The sequence below is a fragment of the Bubalus kerabau genome, chromosome 4 (genome assembly GCF_029407905.1).
Source record: "Bubalus kerabau isolate K-KA32 ecotype Philippines breed swamp buffalo chromosome 4, PCC_UOA_SB_1v2, whole genome shotgun sequence".
NCBI classification, from domain to species: domain Eukaryota; kingdom Metazoa; phylum Chordata; class Mammalia; order Artiodactyla; family Bovidae; genus Bubalus; species Bubalus kerabau.
This window is the reverse complement of record NC_073627.1, coordinates 163713383-163731261: the sequence shown is the minus strand read 5'-3', so window position 1 is coordinate 163731261 and position 17879 is coordinate 163713383. Positions and strand designations below refer to the sequence as shown.

General features: G+C 50.7%; 1 pseudogene; it reads left to right on the top strand.

The window, feature by feature from the left end:
* The first annotated feature begins 249 nt into the window (after positions 1 to 249).
* LOC129651755 (rho-related BTB domain-containing protein 2-like) lies at positions 250 to 13684 on the top strand (annotated as a pseudogene).
* The last annotated feature ends 4195 nt before the right edge of the window (positions 13685 to 17879 follow it).

Sequence of the window (17879 nt, the reverse complement as noted above, 5' to 3'; positions counted from 1 at the left end):
AGAAATAAATGGGGAATGCAACAGGGTATGCATATTTATACAACAATGATGAGGCATTGTCAATAAGCAGGAGAAATGACATGGGGCATTGTGCATCATAGAGGCATTGCAGTGTTTGAAATATCTGCAATGTTTGTACTTTATGGCTGAAGTTAGGCTGCTTCAGTATCTGGCCAAAAACATATTGGGGCATCAGTATAGAAATATCACAGCCATGACACACTGCTGTTTAGGTGATACTCTGTTCTTCAGACTCCCCAGAACCAGAGGATTTCTGCAATCACACATTTACAGGAGATACTACATTTAAAATCAGAAAGCAGGAGCTAGGGAAAAAACTCAAGATCATAATGTAGAAACCTTTACTTCACAGAGGAGGAATCTGAGAGGAAACCTGCCTCTCTGAGTGCCTGCAGCTCTTTACCAATAGACATGAAACCAGAATGCAGGTCTAGGTGATTTCTTTCTTTCTTTTTTAATGGAATAATATCTAAGTGTCGAGCTATGTGCTGGGTACAAAATATGAAATTTATACTCACTGATACTTCTCTACTGTCCTCCACCCAACCTCCTGCCACAATATCATACAATCTCATTCATAAATATTTTTTCCACAAAAGAAACACTATGTGTTTTAGGGATACAGAATTTTTCTAAGTTATAAAATACATCACCATATACTGTGGGGAAGGGGTGTAGACATGAGCTGGAATGGGACCTGAAGAAGAAATAAAATTAAGACAAAGCTGGAGAAGGAGAGCAGATGATAAATGAGCTGCCTAGGCAGACACCTCTCTTCCCTGGAGAGTGGGGACCAGCCCCCGAGCAGACTCCGCCTTGGGATCTCTCTCTGGCATTCCCCAACCAGAAGCCCTGCTGCTGGAGGATGGAGACACCAGGAGGAAGACCAGAGATTCACCCAGTGGAGCTGTGCCTCTCAGCCTGAAGGGACTCCGGTTTCCTCGGGCCCATGTGGAGCCTGTGCCCGGAAAGCTACCCACTCATTTGTCCTCCTCTCTGCTCAAATGCTCAGAGAGGGGGCAGCCCCGGCAGAGAAGAGCTGCTGGCCCTGGCCCTCAGGGGCTGGTGTGCGAAGTTGTCTTGACTGCTTCTCTTCTCTCCCTCAGGTCCCAATTAATGGATTCTGACATGGATTATGAAAGGCCAAACGTAGAGACCATCAAGTGTGTGGTGGTGGGGGACAATGCTGTGGGCAAGACCAGGCTTATCTGTGCCTGGGCCTGCAATGCCACCCTCACCCAGTACCAGTTGCTTGCTACCCACGTGCCCACGGTTTGGGCCATTGACCAGTATCAGGTATGCCAAGAGGTAAGGTTGCAAGTCTATGGCCTCACTCATCTGGGCTTCTTCCCCAGGGATCTCTCCAGAGGGGCCTTATGCTGAGCTCACGGAAGCCCTTTAAAGGTTGAGTAGAGGCAGCTGAAGAGCACAGATCCTTGGGAGAGGCCTGAAGGGAGCCCACTCCAGGGGAGGAGTCCCCAGCCTTTTGTGTTTGTCTGAGCAGAAGCCTGGGGCATCTTGTGTAACATAGACCCCAGTAATGGGAAGCCCTGGAGCTGGGAAAGGGGTGGTGCTTTGGAGAGATGAGAGCTGCCAGGAGAAAAGAAACTGCTGGCTAATGATACCCAAAGACCCAAGGCTGGGAAACATCTGATGGCAGGTACAGCTGGGAACAAGGATGGGCTCCTTGGGAGATCGCATCACTCTCGTGACTGTCTGCCCTCTGGAGTCTCTTCTGTCCTGGCCAGCTCTTGTTAGGGGACTCAGGTGTTCTAGGACACACAGAGGGAGACACTAGTTGTCCCTTCAGCCCCCATGCTGTGGGACCCAGGAGTGAGCTAACCCCACCCCAAGTTGGCATGCAGGGTCCCCAGGAACCATTGCCTTCGCTTCCCCCCCTCCTCCCTGTCCCACCCCCCCTCCCACCCCCACCAGATGCTAGAATGTTCCCGAGACGTGGTGGACAATGTGAGCGTGTCTCTCCACCTCTGGGATACCTTCGGAGACCACCACAAAGACCAGCACTTTGCTTATGGGAGGTAGGGAAGGCCCCCGCTGCCTGCAGGGAGCCAAGTGGGTGGGGTTTTTCCCCGAGGTATGAGGACACTCTGTGAAACTGAGTTAAAGGAATTTCACTCTGTGAAACTGGGAGGAAGGAGTGGAGAAAACAGCCTTGGGAGACCCTTGACGGGAAGGCAGCCCGGGCTGGGCAGGGAGCCGGCTTTGCAATCAGGAGGCCAGGTTTCAGTTCTCCCCTGTTAACCAGTAACGCTGGGACTTTGAGCAATTAGGAAGGCTGTTCTGAGATGAGTTTTCTCAGATGAGATGGTAAAAGTGGTCATGTCTAAATCTCAAGAGAGCTGTGAGGTCAACCCAAGAGTCTTTGAAAGCTCTCAAGTGCTAACTTGGGGGTATAGAAATAGGAGGTGCTATGATTAAATGTTTTGGGGAAGATCATGTGAGCCGATCCATATGACATTTGTGGGATTGCAGTGTAGGGGTGCCGTTGGGTATGTGTTCTCCCTTGTTCCAGCAGCAGGGAACCTATCACTAGCTTTTTTTGCCTATAACCTCACTCTCTCCCACCCCCAGATCTGATGTGGTGGTTCTGTGCTTCTCCGTTGCCAACCCCAACTCCCTCCACCATGTCAAGACCACGTGGTACCCAGAAATCAAGAACTTCTGCCCCCGAGCACCTGTCATCTTGGTGGGCTGCCAGCTGGACCTGCGTTACGCTGACCTGGATGCTGTCAATAGGGCCAGGAGACCCTGGCTAGGTAGGGAGTCCTGGTGCCTAGGGAGGGAAAGGTGGCAGATGGGGAAGGGGAAGAGGGGGTGGAGGGAGGTTGTGTGTCTCTCAACTCCCTGCTCAGCCCTGAGAGAATGCACAGAGCCTCACTTCTCTCCCTCCATTTGAAGGAGATTCACATAGGGGGCCAGTTAGAATGATCTTTCTTTCATCCATCCATCCATCCATCCATCCATCTATTACACACTGAGTGGGCAATACTGGGCTAAGCATCATGAGGAGAGAAGGAGAAGGACAGGTAATCTTTGTATGAAAGGAGCTTATAATTTTGCTGGGAGACGAACTGGATAGGTGAATATGTTAAAAACCAGCATGCTAATTGCCAGAGAGGCAGTCAGCCCTCCCACTACTCTGAGCCGGGGAGATCACCCAGGCCTGCCATAGAGGCCTACCTACCATGGAGGGCTTCCTGGAAGAAGAAGGGCTTAGAAGTCAGCCTTGAAAGAATGGTAGGATCTGGCCAAACAGAGGAGAAAGGGAGTGGAAATGAGCAGGGCAGGAACGGGGCTTAGACCCAGATCCTCAGCAGGGACGCCCCCAGTCAGGTGAAAAAGACACAGGATCGGGGGAATGCATCTCCCTGCCCCCCAGCCCTCCACCACCGACATGAATTTGGCTTCCCTTCTTGAACGTGCCAGGCCCATGAAGCCCAATGAGATCCTTCCCCCAGAGAAGGGCTGAGAGATGGCCAAGGAGCTCGGTATCCCCTACTACGAGACAAGTGTGGGCGCAGTTCGGTATCAAGAATGTCTTCGACAACGCCATCCGGGCAGCGCTTATTTCCCGCCGGCACCTGCAGTTCTGGAAGTCCCACCTCCGCAATGTGCAGCAGCCCCTGCTACAGGCACCTTTCCTGCCCCCCAGGCCGCCGCCCCTGCTCATTGTGGTGCCCGACCCCGCCTCCAGCAGCGAGGAGTGCCCCGCCCACCTCCTGGAGGACCCGCTGTGTGCAGATATCATCCTTGTGCTTCAGGAGCGGGTGCGCATCTTCGCCCACAAGATCTACCTCTCCACATCCTCCTCCAAGTTCTACGACCTGTTCCTCATGGACCTGAGTGAGGGGGAGCTGGGGGACCCTCAGAGTCAGGGGGTCCCCGCTCAGAGGACCACCGGGGTCACCCTGATCAACACCACCACCACCACCATGGCCGGGACTTCCTGCTCCGGGCAGCGAGCTTTGACGTGTGTGAGAGCGTGGAGGAGGGCGGGGGCTCTGGGCCTGTTGGGCTCCTGGCATCCACTAGCGACGGGATCTTACGGGGCAATGGGACAGGGTACCTGCCTGGGCGGGGTCGAGTGCTGTCTTCCTGGAGCCGAGCCTTTGTGAGCATCCAGGAAGAGATGACAGAAGACCCACTGACTTATAAATCCCGGCTGATGGTGGTGGTGAAAATGGACAACTCCATCCAGCCAGGGCCGTTCCAGACTGTTCTCAAGTACCTGTACACAGGGGAGCTGGACGAGAATGAGCGAGACCTCATGCACATCGCCCACATCGCTGAGCTGCTTGAGGTCTTTGATCTGCACTTGATGGTGGCCAACATCCTCAACAACGAGGCCTTCATGAACCAGGAGATCACCAAGGCCTTCCATGTCCGCCGGACCAACCGGGTTAAGGAGTGCTTGGCCAAAGGCACCTTCTCAGGTATGAAACAGGCTTAGGAGCTGGTGTCCCAAAGGCAGGGGACTTCCCTCCAGGCTCTTTCTGCAGAATCTGGGTTGGTCCGAATAGCATTCTGAGTCATCTCAGCCACTGATGTCCTGGAGATACTGCGGCTCTGCTCCTGAAACCTAGAGCCCCCAGCTTGAGATTGTGGTCATGTGGTGCTCACAGAGTGTGGCTTCAGGAGGAAGCAGTCATCTTGGAGCAGTGTCGACCCATGGGGCTGGTTGTCCCATATTCTTTCACCCCATCCTCACGTGATGCATCTTCTCTGACTCAACAGATGTGACCTTCATCCTGGATGATGGCACCATCAGCGCCCACAAGCCCCTGTTGATTTCTAGCTGTGACTAGATGGCTGCCATGTTTGGGGGGCCACTTGTGGAGAGTTCCACCAGGGAGGTAAGGCTAGGATGGAAACGGCTGGGAGGGAGAGAGGTTTACTCCCTTTCCAGCTGAGGCATCTGTTACTTCACAGTACTTCCTTCAGCCTTGACTCTGTACAAACCACCAAGTGATGGGCCCAAGAGAAGTTTATGAGATGGCTCCTATAGTCATGGACTTTGCAGTATACCAAGATGGACAATTATGGTCACATCCTAGCTCTATAGTTGAGAAAAAACTTTTTTCTTCAAGCAGTAAGAACAGATTTTTATTCAGAAACTATTGCAATAGGGGAAGAGAGACCTCAGTATAGAAGTGGTTTTAATTCTTAATTGAGCATGATCAAGTGGGGTTTATAGTCAAGGTGTAGGGTGGGAGTCAGAGGGTAGAAAATTACTAAGAGGAAACATCAGGAGTCAGTGGGAGTTCTAGCCAAATCAAGACTGGAGTTCAAGTCTGATCTCCTTTCTGCCCTTCTCTGAACTCTGACACTGACTGTCCATCCCTCAGCCTTGTAGTTAACAGTGTCCTCCTTTGTGAATCTACTTAAAGTTCCAAGGGTCCACACCAAGTTTCTCCAGCTGATCTGAGGTTTCCCTTGAGTATGGGGATGAGGTCTTTTATTTCTGCTGAGTACCCTTCTCAGCTCTGGTCCCTTAGCCAGTGCTCAGCAAGCACTTGAATGAAAAGCTGAACAAAGAATGTTAGAGCATAGCATCCTATAACCCTGAGAAGGGATTTCCTAAGATTTCTGGGTCTGGAAGATCCTTTGGAGGAGGGAAGGGCACCCTTTTCCAGTATTCTTACCTGGAGATTCCCGTGGACAGAGGAGCCTGGCGGGCTACAGTCCATAGGGTCACACAGAGTCGGACATGACTTAAGCGACTTAGCACACACTGGAAAGGGAGTCCTTCTGGGAGGTGAAGAGGAGAGTTCGAGGTTTGAGTTGCCTCTGCTCCCTGAAGCATGAGTGGGTTGAGATGTGCAAAGTGTGAGATGGGAACTCTTCAGAGCCACAGAAGCATCTGTAAAGTTCCAGCCAATTCCCAGTGCAGCCTGGAGAGGCTGGCGGCTGATGAGAAAGCAGTTTTTGTGTTGGTCCCACTCTGGAGAGATCCCAGAGGCCCAGAGCTGTAGCTTTGAGCAGCCCAGAGAGACCAGCTGGTGTTCGCTCCATTCATCCACATCCCATTTGCACTGCTCCCCGAAGGATAGAGTGGGGCTGGGTGCAGGTGACCAGAAGGACTCCTTCATGGTTCCTCCAAACCAGAAAGATGCTAACGCGAGTCCAGGTCCTTTTAAAAGCTGTTGGAGCCCTGCTCACAGGTGCTCAGCAGATGGGTTCATTGCAGGCTGTTGGTGTGGGAGATTAGCCTTTAGGGAAGGAGGGGTTCTGAGCAGGTCCAGGGACCGCAGAGGGGTGGCAGCCTGTCTATGGGAGACCAACTGTCCAGGCCAGAGCCTTCTGAGTTCTTCGGAACTGCTGTTCTTTCCCTAAAGCTGGACCTTGCTGCAGCCTGCTCCATTCCTTCCCATCCACAGGTGGTATTTCCTTAGACAAGCAAAAGCTGCATGCGGGCTGTGCTGGAGTACCTGTACACTGGCATGTTCACCTCCAGCCCTGACCTGGACGACATGAAACTCATCATCCTGGCCAACCGCCTCTGCCTGCCGCACTTGGTCACTCTCACAGGTAGCTAAGCCCAGGGGAAGAGCCTCCAGGGAGGAGGAGGAGGAGTCAGGGGATCCCCTGGGAGTCATGATTTCTTCTCTCACCTGTCTCCTCCTAGGGGACAGGCCACCAGCACCAAGGGGATATGTTAACATAGCGTGAGATACATCAGTGCATATTGGGGTTGCGGTGAGGACGTGGATGTAAAGAGATGTGTGAGAGGGATGCTTGGTGGGGTCACCTTATAGGTCTCTCTAGAGGTTATTGCGGTGCAGCACGTGGGCACCAGTAGATGCCAGGGCTCGAGGTTCTCAGCTTGGCCACACTCAGGCAAGCTTAAGAAGCCAAAAAGAACAGAACACCATTCCTCATTCCTACCCTTGCATCTCCTCCTTCTGCCTTTCGTTTTTCTTCCCCTTTCTCATTTCCTTCTTCTCTTCCACCTTCCCTTTCTCTTTCTTCTTCTAGAAACACAGTAAACATTGACCTTATTGTTGGTCACTCCTAATTCTTTGATTCCTGGAAGATCCTGTGAGCTAGAGCTCAGGTTTCAGGATGGACCAACCCCAGAGGCTTAGGTGGAGCAGGGACTGCGGCAGGAGGGAGACCAAGGAGCAGCGCTTGGGGTGCCAGGGCAGGAGGAGAGATGGTGCAGTGCAGATGAGAAGCCGTCTGGAGCCCTTGGTGCCCGCCGACAGGTGGAGCTCCTGAGCTGGAGTCAGCATGTGCGTTCCATTGATGTTGGTGTTGGTACCTGTACTGGCATTGATGTCCAGGTTAATGTCCTTGGGTGGGTCGGCGGCAGAGAGCAAAGCCTCAGATACTGAGCTGAGGTTCAGGGAAGGACCTGGTGTTAGACCTGCTGTGGCCCTTGGCAGATGATCAAGATTGGGACTTGGCTATGAGGGAAGCAGCGATCCTATGATGATAAATGAGTTGAAAAGTGGCGCCTGGTCCCTGGAAGAGGTGGAAATGATAGACCAGAATCAAATATTAAGAGCTGAGCCTGCAGAGGCAGGGCAGGGGACACCGAGGGCTTTAGGGCAGGGAGTAAGAGGTTTCTAGAGATTTCAACTGCAGAATTCCCTGGTGGTCTGGTGGTTAAGGCTGCACTTCCACTGAAGGGGGCACGGGTTCGATCCCTGGTAAGAGAACTAAGATCCCGCATGCTGAGTGATGCCACCAATAAGTAAATAAAAAATAAATAAGATCACAGCTGCAACAATTTGAAAAAGTGGTACAGCATTCCCAGAACACAGAAAACAGTCTAAACTCTTAGACTAAATAACTTTTGAAAGACTTGCTGCAAAGAAATGGCCCAAATGAAAAAAAAATGTATTCAGGTGTTTCTTTAAGTTTGTTTCATCATAGCAAGCAATCAGAAACAAGTCAAACAGGCACACTGGTTAAGCACACGTGGATGGATTTTGCAAGGTAGCCATTAAAAATGTTACCTCTCACTGCTGCATGGAAAGGCTTATAGAAAATAACATTGAATGGCCTTTCCTTTGAATTGCTTCATAATCGCTAAAAATCATCTTTAAAAAATACGTTTCTATGTACCTTGTCAAGGAACAGTGGAAAATGCCAAATGTTGTATAATAAGTGACATGTTTTGTGATATAAGCTTACTATGAAGTTATTAGTTTAAGCTTAATTTTTAAAATGTTAAATATTGCACAAAACATGTAATATGTGTTCATCTTAATAAATTATTACAAACCAAAGTGGCCCTTGCTCGCCACACCGAAGCCCCAGTCTGTCCCTCTCAACCATAGGCCCTCCCCACCCCAGAGTAACCGTTCTGCCTAATGCGCTAAGATTTGATGAGCGCTTTTCCTTACTCTTCTTCATAGTTATGTCATCCAAGTGTGCATCCTGAAACACTATAGCATGATTTTATTTTTTGTATATCTTTTAAGGTTTTTTTTAATCTGTAAGTACCTTGTCTGTTAAAAACAAAAACAGAAATTTCCCTTGCGATATGTTGGAAAAACCCTCTGATCCAGGGAACCTAGATTTATTTACTGATCGCCTTTCTGTATCCACCATGTTTCCTTCCTATCAACTGGCCTTCAGGTCTAGAGGCTAGATTAGATCCAGTCTTCTTTTGGTGAGACTACATTTTGTAGGCTGTTTCTGCTTTTCATCAAGAAACATAGATCATCTGCTTTTCTCTCTTTTTGTGGTGTTAGCAGCCTTTGAGTTTTATTGCCTGGATCCATTTATTTATTAAGTGTTGTGAAATGGTAATATTCCAGGTCTTTTTTTTTTTCTTTTTTAATCTGTTAGAATACTTTCCAAAGGAGGGAAACTTTCCCTCACCTATAGTTTGATTTCCCAGTAGAATAGTTCATGTAGGAAAGGCAGGTGAATATGTGGCATTTTAATTTACCAGTTGTTTTTCTTTTCTCTCATATTCATGTACTTATTTGGCTGCAGTGGAGTCTTAGTGGTGGCATGAAGGATCTTTAGTTGTGGCATGTGGGATCTAGCTCCCTTACCAGGGGTTGAACCTGGGTCCCCTGCATTGGAAGTGTAGAGTTTTAGCCACTGGGCCATCAGGGAAGTCCCTGTTTACCAGTTTTCAAGACACACATTTGTTTCCTATCATCCTTTGAGAGTGACCAGTTGATTTTTTGTTATTAATATTACATGTGATTATGAATTTTTGGACTTGAACATACTCTATTGGTTTTTAGTTCAGGTCACTTGCTCAGTCGTGTTCGACTCTTTGTGACCCCATGGACTGCAACATGCCAGGCATCCCTGTCCATCACCAACTCCTGAAGCCTACTCAAACTCATGTCCATCACGTCAGTGATGCCATCCACCCATCTCATCCTCTGTCGTCCCCTTCTCCTGCCTTCAATCTTTCCCAGCATCAGGATCTTTTCAAATGAGTGGGTTCTTCACATCAAGTGGCCAAAGTATTGGAGTCTCAGGTTCAGCATCCGTCCTTCCAATGAATATTCAGGACTGATTTCCTTTAAGATTGACTGGTTGGATCTCCTTGCAGTCCAGGGGACTCTCAAGAGTCTTCTCTAACACCACAATTCAAAAGCATCAATTCTTTAGCACTCAGCCTTCTTTATAGTCCAACTCTCACATCCATACATGACTACTGGAAAAACCATAGCTTTGACTAGATGGACTTTTGTTGGTAGAGTAATGTCTCTGCTTTTTAATATGCTGTCTAGGTTGGTCATAGCTTTTCTTTCAAGGAGCAAGCATCTTTTAATTTCACGGCATCAGTCACCATCTGCAGTGATTTTGGAGCCCCCCAAAATAAAGTCTCTCAGTATTTCCATTGTTTCCCCATCTATTTGCCATGAAGTCATGGGACCGGATGCCATGATCTTAGTTTTCTGAATGTTGAGTTTTAAGCCAACTTTTTCACTCTCCTCTTTCACTTTCATCAAGAGGTTCTTTAGTTCTTTGCTTTCTGCCATAAAGATGGTGTCCTCTGCATATCTGAGGTTACTGATGTTTCTCCCGGCAATCTTGATTCCAGCTATCGGTTTTAAATCATTGCAATTAGCTTTATGGAAACTCAGATACTCTGCTGTTCCTTTAACCTGTAGAAGTCTTCTCGAGTTGGCTGCAGAGTCTCTAGAGGAGCTTTCGATGCTCTGGAATGACAAGATGTGCCAGGTTCATTGTGTACATTTCCTGCCCCATACCCGGTATCAGCCATTTCTCTAAGAAGTCTTGGCTTCCTGTAGTTGGAAATGGGATTTCAAGGCTACAGTATTTGCATTAGCAATGCTTTTGCTATTGGGATGGCTGTTGTTTCTAGGTCTTTTTCCATGGACTCAGCTGAGACATATTACTTTTAAAGATAAAATACTTTATCAGTTTATACTGCTACAGTTAAAATTCAGAACTCAAAGTGTTTACTTCTTCCCTAGAAAGGTCTTAACATGAAATGCAAGGTTAGTACACAATTTGTTACAAAATTTAAATTAAAATGAACAACTTGATTTAATCCTTAGTTCTAATCGATAGTTCTCAGCAAATTTGAGATTTAATACCCCCTCCCATCAGTATCAATGGCTGATTCTCAGGGGTGGGGGCTTTCACCCCACCTGTATAACTCCTTGCTGCAACATATGTAGCTTAAAAAACTTCATAGGTTATTCTAGTCTCCGCCTTCACTTCCCACCTCCTCTCCAGTGGGAAAGTCTTGCTCCAATCCTGGTTTTCTCACTGGTAGGAGCCGACTTAAATCTCCTGTGGCCTTTCCTGGCCTGTTGAGACTTGCCCTGGACCTCTCTTTGCCCTGCTGTGGGCCCCTGCTGGGGTCGGGGCGGGGATAAACAAGTGCCTGTCCACTCCTGTGGTTCTTCAGCCCATTCCTGGCTGTGTGTGTGTCACAGAGCAGTACATAGTGACTGGGCTGATGGAAGCAACTCAGATGATGGTGGACATCGACGGGGACGTCCTTGTGTTCCTGGAACTGGCTCAGGTAGGATGGCAGGGAAGGAATCTCTCCAACATTCTCAGCTCTGGGCTCTGCCTGTTGGCAGCAAATGGGGAGGGTTCTGGAGGTGATGGGTAGGAAGGAAACCCATTGACAGACTTGGTTCCCCCAGTGGGCAGACCCATCTTATCTTGCAGGCCAGAGGATTCACCCCAACATGCCAAGAGAAGAGGCTGGCTGTGGCAGGAAGGGACGGAGACTTCAGGCAACCGTTGGGCCGGAGAGGGAAACCAGAGCCCTGTATAGACGTGGTTGCTGCCTGCTGGGGTCATTTAAGGCACACTGGGGACTCTCCATCTAAGATGGACTTCCTTCCTCCATTTTCCCAAGTGATAGTGTCAGTTGCTCAGTCATGTCTGGCTCTCTGCGACCCCGTGCACTTTAGCCTGCCAGGCTCCTCTGTCTATGGGATTCTCCAGGCAAGAATACTGAAGTGGGTTGCCATTTCCTCCTCAAGGGGATCCTGCTGACCCAGGGATTGAACCCAGGTGTCCTGCATTGTGGGCAGATTCTTTACTGTCTGAGCCACCCAAAACAGGCAAGCAAAATCTCCCCTATGAATCCTCAGGGTGCCAAACATTCTAAAGATTAGTTTATGAAGTTAAAATATGGCAGATATGCCTGGGAGGCCAGCTCTCTAAGCCCGGTTGTCAGCACCTTAATGCAGGCTGCTCTGGTCCAGCATGGAGGATGAGGGGTCAGATCTGAGGAGGGCAGACCCAGTAAGAGGCTACCTCATAGGACTGTGGGTTTCTGGGGCTGCTGGGGGCAGGTCACGGGTGAGGTGGTGGTGGTGGTGGGGCCAAGGAGCAAATCCATGTCATTCCGTCATGGTTTTGTGTGGCCTTGCCTCTCGAGGTGGGTTCTTTGTGACTCAGGGCCTTGGCCCACCTGCGCCAAAGCTCTGGCTCTGAAGGCCAAAGTAGACATCTGTGTGCAGACCTTGGCCCAGAGGTCCCAGCACAGACATGCTCCTGTCTGTTCCCAGTTCCACTGTGCGTACCAGTCGGCTGACTGGTGTCTTCACCACATCTGCACCAACTACAACAATGTGTGTCGCAAGTTCCCCCGAGACATGAAGGCCATGTCCCCAGGTGAGCATCCCCAGCGGCATTTGTCATCTCCCTCTCCTTGGGTCCAAGCCTCTGACCCAGGGCGCCCAGAGGCTGCCAAAGACCCCTGTGGGTGGGGAGTAGCCTGCAAACATGCACCCAGCCCAGCGGAGGGGGTCCTGGAAAAAGCACTGGTGTGGAGGGCGGCCCCCCCACCCCAGCCCACCAGAGACCTTGGGCAATTCACTCTGCCCCTCTGAGCTCCTGCTTTTCACAGGTACAGTCAGACTAGAGGTGGTATTTTTAGATGTTTGTGGACCAAACTCCACATTAAGAAAAACATTTTTGTTTGTTTGTTAATTTTTACAATGTTGGTTGGTTTCTGCCAAACAACAATGCAAATCAGCCATAATTATACATATATCCCCTGCCTCTTGAGCCTCCCTCCCATCCCCACATCCCACCCCTCTAGGTTATCAAGAATTACATTGTATCTTGTGACCTAGTACACATATTGAAAAATTTATCAGTTGTTTTTAATACTGTTCACGACTCATGACATTAATTTCATAACCTAGGAATGGGCACAAGTCACAGCTTGGACAACACAGATCTGGGCATCCTCTGGGGTCCCTGCAGCTTGGTCTCTGCTTAATTGATGTCTCAGGTCCTGGGGCCTGACAGGAATCCAGGGGTCCAGGATTCATGGGATCCAGGGAGAGGTGTGGCTGGCCTCCCCCAGTTTCTTCACTGGGCACCGTCTGCTCTGCTGTGACCCTACTCCCCACTAGTGCTCTACCAGGTCTCCCACTCCTGCTCTCTCCTCGTCACCCTTCTAGCATTTTCTTTCTAAAGCACAGCTCCAACTGCCTCACTTCCCTGGTCCCAAACTTTTGTGGAGCCCCCACACCTTCTAGAAGAAGTCCAAACCCCTCAGCCTAGCCTTCCCTCCCATCTGACCTCCTGCATACCCCCACCCCCACACCTCCCCTCTCAGAACCTCATCTCTGCCAGCTGCACCTGCTGTTGGCCCAGCCAGGCTGAGCATCTTCTTGCCCACAGCTCTTCTCACCATTTCTCCCTCATCTGTTGTTGCAGCCTGCTTTATTCTCCAAGCCTTGATAGGATCTTCCCTCTGCCTTTGAAGAAAAATGCAAGTGGAAATGCCTTTCCCCAGTGTGGACTGTCGGCTCCACTCCCTGGGCAACTGACTCTCTTTGGGGGCTCAGTGAAGGCAGGGCTTCCGCTTCTGGTCCCCAGGGGTTGGCATGTGGGCCTAGGAGGACCAGAGGCATGTTCCATGGCAGCGGGGCAGGGTTGGGAGTCCCTCTGCCCCTCCTCCTGCGTCTTCCTCACCCAGCTCTACTGCCGTTCTGCCCCAGAAAACCAGCAGTATTTCGAGAAACACCGGTGGCCACCAGTCTGGTACCTGAAGGAGGAAGACCACTACCAGCGGGCCTGGAAGGAGCGTGAGAAGGAGGACTATCTGCACCTGAAGCGGCAGCCCAAGCGGCGCTGGCTGTTCTGGAATAGTCCGTCCTTTGCGTCCTCTTCGGCCGCCTCCTCGGCGTCCCCATCCTCCTCCTCGGCTGTGGTCTGAGATGCTGCCACCCTCTTCTGACCCTGCTGCTGTTGTCCCCACTTGTCTTTGCCCCTCTGCTCCTCTGCATCACCCCTTCCACCTCCCAGGGACAGAGGACTCGCATAACCAGGACCCTTTGCGTGGAGCTGCCCTCACCAGCCAACATAACTCAGCACAGAGAGGAGGGAGCCTGGCCTCGTGGACCAGAGCAGTGGCCCTGTGCAGAGGTCCTGATTCCATGGCTGGCCGGGAGACAACTCTTGGAGGCGGGCATCGGGGAGAGAGCTGAGGACTGTGGCATCTTGTCTGTGGGTCGCAGAACCCTAGCATCAAAGGGGAAACTCTCCTGCTGGGAAGCTGTGTGTCCTGGTCTGCGCAGGCGGCCCCCTCCCAGGGAGCAGCAGTGGGCAGGCAGGGTCCTACCTCTGTTGGCCCCACGTCTCCATTTATGGACTTGAAGGGTTATAGAGGCTTTGTGGGCCTTTCCACGTGGAGCCTACTCAAACCCTCACTGGAAAAGTCAGGGTAGAAATTAAGCCTTCAGAGCCCAACTCCAGGCTTCCACCTCTGTGGTGCAGCTGCCAGAAGCCGCAAGCAGAAGGCTTGCCCTCTGCCAGCATTGCTTCCGGGGCTGTGGGCAACCAGGCCTGAGAAGGTGGCAGAGGTTTTTCAGAGCTTCAGCCCTGGAAGCAGTGCTTCTTGGTGCAATGAGAAACTTCTCTTTCCCCCATCCTTTACCGCTCAGGTTTGGAGATGGAAACAAAAGGAAACACTGGAACAGGGGGAGAGAAAGTAGAGGGTGATGGGACCTGAGTACAGCAATCCCATGCTCCTTTGGGCTCCTCCCCCCGCTGCTGGCCAGCACAGCTTCTAATGGGGAGAGGGTAAATTTTGCAAAATATGCAGACAATGAACAAAATCACTACCGACAAAAACATTGTGGCCTCTGTCCCCTCAAAAGAAGAAAAGCAGAAAAAGACACTGGATGGCTCTCATTCTTATAAAGCCAAGCAGGGGACCCCATGTGGATGAGGCAATGGTCGAGGTGGGAGAATTGACTCCGATGCTTTTCAGGAAAGCAGTGTCACCGGCTGTGACCGAGGACGTCCTGGCCCCACTGACTGACTCTGGAGGGCACGGTGCAGGCCTTCAGCATGCTGGGGATGAGGTTGCAGGGGCGGGGAGGGTGGGCTCGGGAATCACCATGGTGTTGGACCCATCGTGAGAATCAGTCTGTTGTCAACTTCAGCAGGTAACTCCATAGGATATGACCGTGTTGAAGGGGTGGGATGCGGTAGGGGTCAAAGGTCAGGGCAAAGGGCACTGACATGGAGGATAGGAGTCTTTGTAAAGAAGGATCATAATGAAGTACGTGACCTTACCCAGTGCTGGTTGGTGATAACAGGGAAGAATGGGGGAATTGAACAGGAGCAAAACCAAGGTCAGTCCAGAGAAGAGGAGGGAGGAGACTGGAGGATGGTGGAGGATTAAGACAGTATCTTGCAGCCCCATGGGGGAAAGCTGGGCCACAACTGACCCTGTCCCCCTTTTCTGATTCTGATTTGTATCTCACTCCACACACCCTTGTTAGAGTCAGAACACAGGGTCCCTCTGATGAAGGTGGAGCCAGAGAGACTGAGCTCCTGTCCTCAGCACTCAGGAGTCATCTCATCTAAGAAAGATGCTTTAGGGAGAGGAACTGGGTTTTGGTCCCAGGGCCCGGTGTGGGGGGCTCCACCTCCAATAATCTGGCATAGAGCAAACCCCCCCAAAATGGAACCTCTGCATCAATTTTGTGGTGCCAAGACCTAGAGATTTGAGGTCAAGGCCTTGTCAAGAGAAGGAGCAGGAGGTGGCCGGTCAAGTGGGTCTTGAATGACTGTGACCCTTGGTGTCTGAGCCCTAGACCTCAAGGCCATGGCTGCCTCCCCTCCAAGTTCTCCAGGTGGCAGGCTTGGAAACCAGACATGTGCTGCCCTCTACTGGCTGGTCAGCTCACTTCTGCTGAGCTCAGGCTGAAGCTGAGGTGAAAGGGACAGAAGGGGAGCCTCCGAGGTGGGGTGTGCTGCTCTGCACCAGCCCCTTCACTCTGGAAAGGGTGTAGGAGGGGCCTTGGGGGCCTCTCAAGAACTCTAGGGGGATGGGAGAGCCAGGACCTGAAATCCAACGGCAGGGGAATTAGGTCTCCATGAGCTTGCAGGCCTGAGTCGTCTGGCCCAAAGATGAGGATGCAGAAAGGCCAGCAGGGACAGAAAGGAAAGGTGGCTCAGGAGTGGCAGGAGGCTCACAAGTGAGAGGCCACAGCAGGATCCCGGCAGGCAGGGTCTCGGCACCCCTTCCCAATAGCTCCGTCAGAGCCAGTCCATACCTCCAGGAGCCCAGCAAGCCCAGGTGGGACTCAAGAGATACCACCTGGGGAGGCTGTGAGGGACCTCGGCCAGCCCAGTCAGGGGAAGGGCAGGGAGGAGAGGGATGGAGGAGGGGCTGAATTCCAGTCCCCCAGGAACCTGGTGCCCAGAAATCTTGAGTCAGAGCGGGAGACACATTCATACAGGGCAAGCTTGAGCCTGAGGCATAAAAGCAAGAAGGAAGGAGGAAGAACACACACACCTGCACCCGTATCACTCAGAACTCTAGAGGAGAATGGGAGGATGGGGGAGAAAAACACACACATGCCTCTTTTTATATAAAATTGCATATTTAATTTGGTCATGAATTCATAAACACATGAGGATTTTGTACCTAATGGCCTTTCTTGTACTGTTTGATATTTCCAACAAACTCTTCTAAAATAAGAACTTCCAACGGAGAGAAGAGTAAAAAGATAAACCACCACTAGTGAAAAAATTAAGTGCCTATCTTGGGTCAGGTGCTCTTTGGATTGGATATAAAACAAGGCAACTTCATGCTCTCACCAAGCTTACCTTAAATAAACATGATGAACACTGACAAGGCTAATACTTTAGGTGGGCACTAAGGAAGTCCTCTGAGAAAGGGATAAGTGACCTGACACTTGATTGAGAAGAATTCATTTCTATCTCCCTCTGAAGATGAAGGCAGAGTGTCCTCCACAAAAGGAACAACAAAAGCAAGAAACACGTGACTTCCGGGGAACAGAGGGGCAGTAGGGCAGGACCTCTGAAAGGGAAGAGGAAAGGGCTATTGCACCAAGGCCACTGAGGTAGGACCCCTACCAAACTCCACTGGAGCACCATACCCTGAATGTCCCTAAATACTCAGCCAATTCTAGTTTGGGTCCAGCCATGCCAGTCTTGGGCACACAAAGTTTTGAGATGGAAAAGATAAACTGAGGAGTACTACTTTCATAACATCATCCTGCCATGACTGGAATACTATAGAGATAGGTGTGCTGGAAGGAGGGCTGAAGTGCTTACAAAGTATTTTTTACAGTAAGAGGAAGTGATCTGCCCTCCCTGAGCTGAGGGTGCTGCAGTGCATCTTCCACACTAAGAGTACTCAAGCAAGGAGACCTCCCACCAAGAACTGGGAGGGCAAATGGAGGAGGAGCCAGAGAAGGGGAGGAGACACCAGGAGAGGCCCGCTTGCATGTGTTTATTCTGAAAACCAGATCACAATACAGACAGGGCAAGATGGCAGAGCAGAAAGACCCTGAGCTTGGGTCCTCTCACGGGCAGCCCAAATTACAACTATTTGCAGAGCAAGCACTGATAAAAAAGACAGGAACCCACCAGCATAGATCTTCTACAACTAAAGACATAAAGCAGGAACCACACTGAGATGGTTGGAGTGGGCAGACTCACACTATCATCAAGTACCATACTCCTGGGTGGACAACCCACAAAGTAGGGAATTATATTGCAGGGTTTTTCCACCGGAGAGTTCTGAGCCCCAGGTGGGCTCTCCAGCCCAGGGATCCTGCATCAGCAAGATGAACCCCCAGAGCCTTTGGCTTTGAAGGCAAGCAGGGTCCTAATTTTGCGTGTCCCACAGGACTGGAGGAAACAGACACTTCAGTCTTCAAGAGCACACACATGCACTGGGACCTAGGGCAAAAGTGGTCACTTGATGGAAAGCTGGGTTAGAGCTGCCCGTTGGTCTTAAAGAGTGTCCCAGAGGGGCAGTGGGTGGGTGTGGCTCAGGCTGTGGGTATAGACACTGGTAACAGCTGTACTTTTCACACTGTCCATGGGATTCTCATGGCAAGAATACTGGAGTGGGTTGCCATTTCCTT